The following is a 12,408-nucleotide window of genomic DNA, read 5'->3' as shown; positions in this document are numbered from 1 at the left end:
AAAAGATAAAAAGAGTAATTATAAGAATGAAGTTAAAAGTTTAAAGTACAACCTGAAGGGCCTAGGTCAGCCAGAGTTAGAATAAATCAAAGTCCTTGGTCTTTAGGGGGAGAAGTGAAGGAGGCAGGCAAGCTGCCACTCTCATTGCCAAAGATATATCTTGGATTTTGGAGTCCGGAGTCTCCAGCCTCTCTCCTCCTCCTCCTGCAGTCAAGTGCCTCTCACTTCTCTCCCTCTGCCCTCCAATCCTTGCCTGTGATTATCTTACTGCCAAACATTTATTATCTATCATTCAGATATATGTTAATAGAGCCATTGTTTCACCTCAAATAGGGAACCTTAAGTGCTCTCTTGTCTGATTCAGTTTTAGCCCTCTACATGAAAGCAAGAATTAGTACAGAATAATTAGGTGTGGAGGGAAGACTAGTAGTTCTGGAATTCTACTCACATTGGGAATAATGTGGAAACAGAGGGAAATATATATAAATCTGGAAGGATATAAAAGTCTTCTAAATTTATAAAGAAATGAGAGAGGGAGGGAATAAGATGAGAGGCATAGAAAGGTGTGTAGATTAATGGGAATGGGATAAAAGGGAAGGAAAGAGTAGGGGAAGAGGATAGGGGAGGGATCCTGGAGATACAGGGAAGGTTAAGTAATAATAGCAAGGAAAAGAAAAGAGTAGAAATATAAAGCAGAGGAGTCAGTAAAAATAGCAAATAAGAGATACGATAACAGTGATTAGGAGTAGAACCTGTTATGAAAAAAAAAAAAGCAGAGCTAGTAATCATTGATCTCAGATAAAATCAAATAAATAGATTTAATCAAAAAAGAAAAACAGGGTAATTACACTATATGCCATCCATCTTAATATTGTTTTAGAATTATTTAAAATAGATAGTATAAGGTCAGACAGAATATAGTTATGGTATAGGAAATGAGGAGTTAGTGAATTTAGAAAAATTTAGACTGATGAAGGATGATGGTTTCCTTTGGTACAGGAATATGTGAGAGCACTGACCATAGCAATACTACATGGTTTTCTGACTCAGGGACTTAAATCAATCAGTTAAGTAGAGAAAAGGACCTTTGGTCTTTGTGTATTCTGTGTGTTAAATTTCATTTGTCCTAATTTTCATTAGGGACATTTCCTGTAATAGTTTGAGAGCTATTATGAGTTCAAGAAAAGTTTTTTAAGACTTGAAAAGTTTTTCCTACCCATTTCTACTCCTATATTTGTCAGCAAAGACTGCTCCAAGTGACTGATTATGTGGCTACAAATGGGAATAGGAGAAAACAGACATTGCATTTGTGGCATGGCAATTTTCTCCTTCTGTGTAGGAAAAACTCACTTCTGAAATGTGACAGGAATTCCATGGTATTGATTGATGTAGACCTATTTCCAGATTTTTTATTTGAGATTTTTAAGTATCATTATTGGCTTAGAGGGCTTTTTTACAAAGAGAAGGAAAGAAAGAATCTGACTCATGACATCTAAAATCATAGAAGGTAGAATGGAGTCTGTTCAGGGTGGTTTCTTACAAAGCAAAAAGATAGCAAAGTTTGCTTATTGCCTGAGTTTCAAATTCTATGTACTCTAGACTGCCTTTTGCTTATTACTTCATATACTAAGGTTATTTGCATCTTTGAGATTGTCTAATAAGCAATTAATCAATTACCTAGACATAGAGCTGGCTCTAACATGATCTATCAATGAAATTTAAGCAATTTAAGAGGGCAAACATTTTTGGGAAAAACCTTATCCTAACTTTGGAGTATAGTAAGGAGAAACATTCCCAGGAAAACATACTCCAGTTCTCCCCTGTCGGGAAAGGTTCTGGGTCTTGCTCTCTTCTTTGTCTTCCCTCTGCTAGGGCAAATGTTATCTTATTGAGTATTTCCTACCCCTATATAGAGAGGGCAATTGGTACATTTTCAGCCTGGCCCTGCTACTCAATCTCCTAATCTTTGTGCCCCCTACATTCATTCCTCACTGGTCTTGAGAAAGTTTGTAAAGGTAGGAGGGTAAAACTTTAGGAGAAAGATAAGCTTCCCATAATTAAGGAGGCAAAGTTGTCCCCCCAGAAAGGACAGTCCTTCAGCAGGATCAGTAATGCTGTCTCCTATTCCCGTCTTCCTCCCAGATACCACCTGGAAAAGACTCATGTAATACCTCTTCTATTCTTAGCATCCTGTCAGCTATCTTCCCACATCTTTCTTCTCCTTCTAGGCCTTGCTTGAAGAAAACAACTATTTCTTAATAGTTCTTAAACTCTCCTGCCCTTAGGCAAATTTCTTATCCTCCTGTAGTTGCTTACCCTGAGGCAGAACTCTAGTTATAGCTTTTAAATATCTCAACGTGTTATTCTGCTATTTTAAAAAATACAGAAATAAAACATATTTCTTCCTTGCCATTGAAAGTAAGGATATTTGAAAAGAATTTCTAGGTTCCAAGTTTCAAAGCCAATTATACATTCAAAGATTCCCTGGTTTGAAGATATGGAAGTTTAGCACTAAATAAACTGATGTGCTATCTTTTTTAAATATATATTTTACCTACCACTAGTTGAATTTTGATCTTTTTGTTATTGAATTTTGATCAGTTGTGAGCATGAATTTTCCCCAGTCTGTGAATCTTTAGCCCATAATCTTGTATGTGACAATGCAGTTGGAAGATTCTTGATTGGAATTAGGATAGGAATCTGGCTAACTGCAATATTATCTCAGTTAACAAGCATTTATTAGTGTCTGTGCCAAGCACTGTTCTAAGTTCCACAGGTACCAAAAGAGTCAAAAAGTCAATCCTATTCTCAAAAAGCTCAGTCTTCTGGGTAGGAAATAATAAGCAAACATGATATATACAGGATGAATTGGAGATAATAAACAGCATTTATATAGAAGTGTAAGATTTATAGAGCTCTTTATAAATGTTATTTCATTTGATCCTCACACACTATTGCTATTGTCCATGTTTTATAAATGAAAGTCTGAAGTTAAGTAGCTTATCATGGGTCTTATATCTACATTATGTCTGCCCCTCTACCACAAGACTATTATTCTATCATACCACACTGCCTCTGAATAAAACTGAATCAATTAGTTCCTAGCATTCTTAATATATTACTATAACTAACAGAACTAAAACCATGAACTATTTAAACAAATGCTTTTACTGTAAATAAACACAAAGTTTAGTATGTGAATATTGCCATATGCTTACCATAGAGTTGTGGATTAGTAAATAGCACTGGTTTGAGAATCATAAGACCTGAGGTTGAATCCTTCTTTTGCCACTTACTAACAGAATAATTTAACCTATCAGAGTTTCATTTTCCTTATTTGACAAATAGTAATACTTCCATTGCCTACATTACTCAATTAATGTGAAGAAAATACTTTATAACCTTATGGTACTTTATAAATATAAGCCATAAGTTGCTTGTGATATTTTAAGGAGAACATATTTAAAAAGTATCTATTTTGTTCAGATTGGAAGATGACATATTCTTAATTCTGGTTAATGTTAATGAGGTCAAGAAGACCTAGTATGAAGTCCTTCTTTTGGGACCCTGAGTCTGTTTCCCATTTATAAAAAGGAAATAGTAATAGTATGAAATTCACAGAATTGTTGTGATAACCAGATCAGATAATGAATATAAAGTGCTCTATAACTTCTCCCTTCCTCCCATATATACACACCTAGAATTCTTAAGAGGTATCTTCAATAGAACATTGGCTAAAGTTCTGGATTGAAAGTCCAGAAGCCATGAGATCAAATTTTGCCTAAGCCATTTACTACTCTTTAACCTGGCGCTCTTCACCCTGGCTCCCTAGCCTGGGTGGCCAAGCCAAGATGGATAGCCAAAAGAGGTAAGGATTTTGGTAGTGAACACGTGGGTCTTCTGACCAGGTGTTCACTAGGGAACCAACAAGTCAGGGCATTAGTTAGGGCATTATGTGAGTAGGTATAATAAAGGCTTTTAAGATTACACGTGGCTGTTCTTGAGTGCGCTACCGGTTATTAAGCTATAGATTCAAGAGATTGTGGCCAGAGACCTTAGAAGGCCTCAGAGGAGGCGAGCCGGGTAGAGTTCACACTGCAAAGGACAGTGGTCAAAGGTACTCTGGTGGGTCTAGGACAGACTAATAATTGTAACTGCCAGGAGAGCACATAAGCCAATTCACTTAATCTCTCTTAGTTTCATTTTCCTGATTGGTAAAATGAAGACAATAATAGCATTTACCTCACAGGGTTGTTGTAAAGATCAGATGAGCTAAGATATAAAATGCTTTGCAAACTTTAATGTGATATTTAGCTATAGATAGATATAGCAGTATCATATATGTGTATGTATAAATGTGTATACATACATATGGGTGTATATATATGTATATATGAGATTATCATGATTATGATAATATCTATTTTCATTCTTAGTTTTCCTTGCTTGCTGGCCAACTTCACTATTCAGACAGCATAACTTCCCCTCTTATGCCTCTTAAATCGTTGTCTGATTTTTCATTTCATTTAAGGGAAAGAAGATATCTAGGACCAGGACAGAAAAAAAAGGATTAAAAAAAACAAATCTCAGTTGGAAAACAATTTTGGTTTTAAGACTTACTGATTAATATTTTCAACAGCTAAGAAATGTTGTTATCTAAATTACATAAACCCTTAGAAATAGTACTAGTTGGAATTTTGGAGCCTTGGAAACTCTAGAAAATTGAGGCCATAATAGAGTAAGCTTATGCATCAGCATTGTTTAAGTAGGCCAGTTCCCAAAAGTATACTCCTTGGGGTTTTAGTTCCCCTAAACTATATGCTTCTAATTTTTTAATTCACAGTTAACTCTTAGGGCAGTGAGGACTTTGAAGGTTGAGCTATTTGTTATGTCATTTAAAAATAATGTTTTTATGTAAGTTGCTAAATCTTTTGGAAAATAGAAGTTAAAGCACTTTAATAATTTGCATTTTGCAAAAGAAATGATTTTGAAAGAAATTATATAGAAATTTTTTATTTTATAGATTTTGAGGAGGAAAAAAAATCTTCAGAGAAATTAAGTGATTTTGCCATAGCCAAATCATATAGTTAGTCATATAGTCATATACTAAGTTGGTACGGACATGTACACCTGATTCCATAGCTAGTAATCTTTCTGCTACATCAAACAATATTATTTTGGTATACACTTTTGAAGTTCTGATAAATCTCAGAAATTTAACATAATTCATTTTTATTTTTTCTATTTTTTTTTTGCAGTTACATGTAAAAAAGTTTTTAACACACGTTTAAAAGATTTTAAGTTTGACATTCTCTTCCTCCCTTCACTGCTCTTTGAGAAGGCAAGCAATTTGCTACAAATTACATATGTTCACTCATGCAGAGCATTTCCCTGTTAGCCATATTGTAAAAGAAAACACAGACCAAAAAAACAAGAATAATAAAAATAAAATTTAAAAAGTATGTTTGGGGGGCAGCTAGGTGGTGCAGTGGATAGAGCACCAGCCTTGAATTCAGGAGGACCCGAGTTCAAATCTGATCTCAGACACTTAACACTTCCTAACTGTGTGACCCTAGGCAAGTCACTTAACCCCAGCCTCAAAAAAAAAAAAAAAAAAAAAAAAAGTATGTTTGAAGATATATTCAGATGCTATCAGTTCTTTCTTGGAGATGGATAGAATTTTTCTTGATAAGTCCTTTTGAATTGTTTTGGATCATTGTAGTTCTAAGTTGGTCACAGTTGATCATCATACAATATTGTACTGTTGTACAATGTTTTCCTGGTTGTATTCATTTCCCTTTGCATCAGTTTATATAAGTTTTCCCACATTTTTTAGAAAGTATTGCCCCTCATCATTTTTTATACAATAGGATTCCATCACAATTATAGACCATGACTTTTTGGTCATTCCCCAATTGATGGGAATTCCCTCAATTTCTAGCTCTTTGCCACCACAAAATGATCAGCTATGAATATTTTTTAGACATATAGGTTCTTTTGTCTTTATTACTGGATCAAAGAGTATGCACAGTTTTATGGGTATAGTTCTAAATTACTCTCCAGAATGATTGGAAGCCCATGACTCTACCAACAATGCATTGGTGTCCCAATTTTTCTACATCTACTTCAACATTTTTCATATACATTTCTGTCCTGTTAACCAATCTGATATCTGTGAAGTAATACCTTGAAGTTGTTTTAATTTGCATTTCTCTAATCAATAATAATTTATCATTATTTTTATATGACTACAGATAACTTTGATTTCTTCTTAAAATTATCTATTCATATCCTTTGACAGTTAATCAATTGGGTAACGAACAGTATTCTCATATATTTCACTCAATTCTCTATATATTTGAGAAATGAGACCTCTGATAGAGAACTTATTGTAAAAGTTTTCCCCCTTCCCCCAATTTGCTGTTTTCTTTCCAATCTTGGCTATATATTTTTTTGTTTGGATTTTGTGCAGAATCTTTTAAAAATTTGCTGTAATCAAAATAATGGATTTTACGTCATTTAATGCTGTATCTCATTTGGTCATAAATTTTTCCCTTAGCCTTTTCTCATATAACAGGGCAAATATTCCATCCTCCTCTAATTTGCTTTTGATATTCACTCCTTATGTCTAAATCAGGTACTCATCTTAGTATATGGTTTAAGGTGTTGGTTTATAGTTTCTGCCAGTTTTCCAATTTTCCCAGCAATTTTTGTCTTCAAAGATTGGATCTTTGTATTTATCAACATTAGATTACAATAGTCATTTAATATTATGTCATATACCTCATCTATTTCACTGCTCCAGCATTCTGTTTCTTTGCATTGTTTTGATAATTTCTTTGTAATACATTTTGAGATAGGTACTGTTAAGTCCTTCACATTTTTTTTTCACTGATTCCTTTGATATTTTTCATCTTTTTTTTTTTCCCCAAATGAAATTTTGTTACAATTTTTTCTAGCTCTTTGAAATAATTTTGTATTATTGGTATAATTGTCATTTTTATTATATTGAATTAGTCTATCCATGAGCAATGAGTAGTTCTCCATTTGTTTGTATATTTTATTTGTGTAAAAAGTGTTTTATAATTTTGTTTACATAGTTCCTAGGTTTGTTTCAGCAGATAAGACTCTCAGTTATTTTATATTGTCTAAAGTAATATTTAAATTTTAACTTATATTATTAAAAATGAAATAAGAAAAAAGAAAAATACAAAATACAAAAGAAAATTAAACAAAAGAGAATATTTTCATGTGCCCAGCAGAACATCAGGGAAGATTCAAAATACGTAATAACAAATTACCAGTTCAAGAAAGTATATATATTTATTAGTAGAAGAAATTATATTCACGTGTCCATCTTTACTTCCTTGTAAATTGTTTTTCTACTAAATTGTCTTCGTCCCTCACACTTTTGTTTCCTTATCTATCTATCCTTCCCCCTTATTTCTTTATAGATTTTGGAGGGATTGGAATAACAACTACTATTTTTATCCTAACTTTGCTCTCTTTCTTTTGTTGATGTCAACCTTAAACATATGGTATACATTTCCTATGTAAAGAAATAAACAATTTGTTTATGTTGAGTTCCTTGAAATTGATCTTTGATTTTGGCTCTTACAGGTTAAATATTATATTAAGTTTGGGTTTGGTTGATATTAAGTACAAGAAATCCACAAGTTCATTGAATGCCCAATTTTTCTTATTCAATGTTATAGATAATTTTGTTGGCTATGATATTTTTGGTCATAGGCCTAGTTCTTTTGTTTGTCAGTAGATTGTCAGTGATTCCAGGACTTGTGGTCTTTTATTGCGGCTGCTGAAAAGTCCTGTACAATTCCACTTATAGTTCCTACCATTTTTCTTGTTTCCTTGCAGAGTTTTCTCTTTGATCTGGGGGTTTTGAAATTTGGCAATAATATTCCTACCATGCGTTTTCCACAAAGTATCTCATTGAAGTGATTTTTTCTATTTCTATTTTCCCTTCCATGTTCTGTCACTCCAGGACAAATTTCTTGGATTATTTCTTGCGTTGTTGTGTCAAGGTTCTTTTTTTTTTTTTTTTTTTTTTCCCCACAAGTTTCAATCAGTGTAATTTTTCTTATATTTTCTTTTTTTGATCTATTCTCCAGATCTGTTGTTTTTTTTTTTTTTAAAGAAGATGTTTCATATTCTATTTTTTTCATTCTTTAGAATTTGTTTTATTATTTCTTGGTCTCTCTCTCATAGCTACACTATCTTTCCCTTGCCCAATTCTAATATTCGAAGAGTTAGTTTCGTCTTTGAGATTCTGCATCTCCTTTTATAATTGTTTTTTTTTTTTTTTCATAATCTTCTTTTTCTTGGATGGCTTTTATTTTATTTAGTTTTTCCTCAATGTCTCTCATTCAATTTTTAAATTCATTTTGGAATTCTTCTATAAATTGGGGCAGGAAGCCATTTCACATTACTCTTTGGGTCAGAAGAAGCTTTTTACTTCATTGTCTTCCTCTGAAGATGAACCTTGGTCTTCCCTGTTCCCATAGTAAGTTTCTATGGTAGGATTCTTTCTTTACAAATTCTTTTTTTTTTTTTTTTTTTTTTTAAATAAGAAGTATTGGTGTAAGCATTTCTAATCATGGGTGGGAGAATGGTGCCTTTAGCTTCACTTGTATTCTCTTCTCTGACCTGGAACCCCAAACCAAGAGGTTCACTCTCTAGCAAGTGCCCACAGCCAGCAGTGCCATTGCCCCACTTCCTCTGCACTCACCAGGTGCTGGTTCCTTCTAGTCCAGGGCTGCATCTGCAACACAGCTGGACCTGGCATTCCTATTCAGCCTAGGTTTGCTCAGTCTTCCCAACTCCACAAACAGTCCAGGAGATGAACTGGGGTTCCTGCTGGGGCTCCAGCCAAACCCAGCTCCTTCTAGGGTTCTGCACTTGTTTCTGAGGAGCTACCCTGAGGTGTTTGCACTTCTTTTGCGTTAATCCCTGGCCTGGGGTCTTTCTTCATATCTTTTTGAGGACTTGAGGACTAAAGTTCTGCTCCTAGTCTTCTTGATTTTTCACTAGTCTGTGTTCAACCTGAGGCCCAAATTTGTTATATTTGTGGGAGAAACCTGGAGAGCTTGAAATTTACCAACCTGATCTGCCATCTTCCCAGAATCCTTCTCCCTAAAGTTATTTTAAAAGAAATTTCTTTTGTCATCTCTTCCTGCTGGATTCTTTAATAATATGTATAAAGGCTAATGCTTTATGTGGATTTAATTTTATATCCTGTAACTTTGCTAAAGTTGTTAAATATTTCAACTAGCCTTTTAGTTGATTCTCTAAAATTCTCAAAGTATACCATCATCCTCAAATGCAGAGTGACAATTTTGTTTCCTCGTTGCCTAGTCTAATTCTTTTAATTTCTTTTTCTTCTCTTATTGTCAGAGCTAACATTTCTAGAAGAATATTGAATAATAGTGATGGGCATTCTTTCTTCACCTCTGATCTTACATGAAAGGCTTTTAGCTTATCCACATTATAGATAATGCTTGCTAATTATTTTAGATAAATGCTACTTATCATTTTAAGAAAAGCTGCATTTATTCTTATGAATGCAATGTCTTTAATAAGAATGAATGTTGTATTTTGTCAAAAGCTTTCTCAGTTTCCATTGAGATCATCATATTGTTTTTGTTGGGTTTGGCCAATAATGTTGATTATTGTGTTGTTCATTCATGCCTGACTCTTTGTGATCCCATGGACCATAGCATACTAGGATCTTTTATCCTTCACTGTCTCCCAAAGTCTGTCTAAGTTCATGTTCATTACTTTCATGACATTCTTATCCTCTGCCATCCTTTTACCTTTTTGCTTTCAGTCTTTTCCAATGAGTCTTGTCGTCTTATGTGGTCAAAGTATTTAAGCTTCAGATTTAGTATTTGTCCTTCCAATGAGTTGTCTAAATTAATTTAAGTATGACTTGATTTCTTTGCTGTCCAAAAAAATAGTGATTCTGTAGCACTCAGCTTTCCTTGTAGTCTAATTCTCATAGCCATACATTGCTACTGGAAAAACCACAGCTTTGACTAAATGGACTTTTGTCAGCAATATGTTCTGTCTGCTTATTATTATACTGTCCAAAATTGCTATAACTTTCCTTCCAAGGATCAAGTATCTTTTAATTCCTACCTGCAGTTACTGTCTTCAGTGATCTTTGAGCCCAAGAATATAAAATTTGACACTGCTTCCATTTTTTCCTTGTTTGCCTGGATAGGATTGGGACCAGTTGCCAAGATCTTAGTTGTTTTCGTTTTTTGTGATGTTAAGCTTCAAGCAAGCTTTTAAACTCTCGTCTTTTAATTTCTTCAAGAGGCTTCATAATTCCTCTTCATTTTCTGCTATCATAGTGATATCATCTGCATTTCTGAGATTATAGATATTTCTCTAGGCAATCTAAATTCTAGCTTTTGCTTCATTCAATCTGGCATTTCACATGATATACTCTGTATATAAAATAAATAAATAAGATGACAATTTGCAGCCTCATCATACTCTTTTCCTGTCTTCAGCTAATCATTTGTTCATATTCAGTTCTAACTGCTTTGGCTGTTTACAACATTTTCTTCTTGATCGGGAGCTCTGGAATTTGGTTATAATATTCCTGGGAGTTTTCATTTTGGAATACAGCCCAGTAGTTCCATTACTAGATCAAAGGATATGCATAATTTTATAATCATTTGTAGCCCAATAATTCTTAAATCATCTCTCCTCAATGTTTTCCAAGTCAGTTATTTTTCCAATGAGATATTTAACATTTTCTTCTATTTTTAAATTCTTTTGATTTTGTTTGATTATTTCTGGGTATCTCATAGTCATTATCTTCCACTTGCCTGATTCTAATTTTTAAAGAATTATTTTTGTTAGTGTGCTTTTGTACTTCTTTTTTGATTTGTCCAATTCAACTTTTTAAGGATTTCTTCTCTTAAATGCTGTATTCTCTCTCTCTCTCTCTCTCTCTCTCTCTCTCTCTCTCTCTCTCTCTCTCTCTCTCTCTGTCTGTCTCTTTGTGTGTGTGTGTGTGTGTGTCTGTGTGTATATCTGTGTATGCCTCTTTTACCATTTGGCCCATTCTGTTCTTTAAGGTGTTATTTTCTTCAGTATTTTGTGTTGCCACTTTTACCAAGCTATTGACTCTCTTTTTATAATTTTCTTGCATCTTTTATTTCTTTTCACATTTTTTCTCTACCTCTCATATTTGATTTTTAAAAACTCTTTTTGAGCTCTTACAGGAATTTTTGTATATAATACTTTTTTTTTTTCTTTTTTTTTTTTTTTTTTCTTTGAGGCTTTGCTCCTAACTGCTGTGACTTTGTTTTTTGGGTTTTTTTCCCCCTGGGTTTGTGTTTTGATCTTCTCTATTATTGTCAGATTCCTTTTTTGTTGTTTGTTTATTTTTCCAGTCTGTTTCTTGACTTTTAATTTATGTTAGTGTTGGGATGTGCTCTTGGGATAGAGGGGGCACTGTCTCAAGCTTCAGGCCTTTCTTGCCTTGTCACTTGACTCCAGTGTCTCTGCAGGAGATTATGAAGCTGATGACTTGACACAGCTGTGCCTCACTTAAATCAGTTCATTTGCAAGTCAAGACATCACCCTCCTAATGTCATTGGTTCTCTTTGAAAACGAAAGCCCAACAACAATCTTTCAGATATAAGTTCTGGAGATCTTTAGGTTTTCAGTCTTTCAGAAGAAAAGAGGTGGGGTCAGTCCTTGATCTGTGCTCTGCCCTTTTCCCAGGAAGGAACATTATTTCCCTGCAGCCACCAGTGCTAGGACTCCTACAGACAACTGGGACTATGACCAGGTCCAGCACTCTTCTACAGTCACAATGTTGGTCCTCTCCTCTGTCTTGGTATTGAGACCCAGATACCTACTCCCCTAGTAAGTCCTCTCAGTGCTGGAACCATAACCTGGGGCCCTGATCATCCTGGGTGTGTCAATGTAACAGAGTCCTAAACTCAGTGCTAGCAAAGGATCCCTTACAATCTCCTTTCAACCCATCTTCCAATTCCCTCCCCTTACCATCTGTGGCCTGAGAGCTTCTGAAGCTGTTGCTACTTACCAAGATAATCTACATTCTGCTTGAGTGAGATAGATCTTTTCTGCTGACCTCCTGGGTTGTTTTGACCTGAAAAATTGCTTCACCCAACCTTTTGTTTGTTATACTGTTCCAGAATTTTATTTAGAGTTGTTTAGAAGGAAATTTAGAAGAGCTCAGTGGAGAGCTTTTCTTCTTCACCATCTTGGCTCTCCCTCCACTTTATTTTTTTATTACTATTGGAATTAGTTTTTTCAATTTTTTCTTTGATGATTACTTACAATTCACAATGAAAGCAAACTTAAATATGAATCATTGTCAACTTCTTGAGTACTTCTGAATTATTT

At 34.2% G+C, this 12,408-nt stretch overlaps 1 protein-coding gene across 8 annotated transcripts in view; it reads left to right on the top strand.

Moving 5' to 3' along the window:
* PJA2 (praja ring finger ubiquitin ligase 2) overlaps positions 1-12,408 on the top strand; it is a 116,869-nt gene that overhangs the window by 24,743 nt on the left and 79,718 nt on the right. The gene's annotated exons all lie outside the window — the stretch shown is intronic.

Source organism: Sminthopsis crassicaudata, chromosome 1 (assembly GCF_048593235.1).
Source record: "Sminthopsis crassicaudata isolate SCR6 chromosome 1, ASM4859323v1, whole genome shotgun sequence".
NCBI lineage: Eukaryota > Metazoa > Chordata > Mammalia > Dasyuromorphia > Dasyuridae > Sminthopsis > Sminthopsis crassicaudata.
This window is presented reverse-complemented; position numbering and strand designations above follow the sequence as displayed.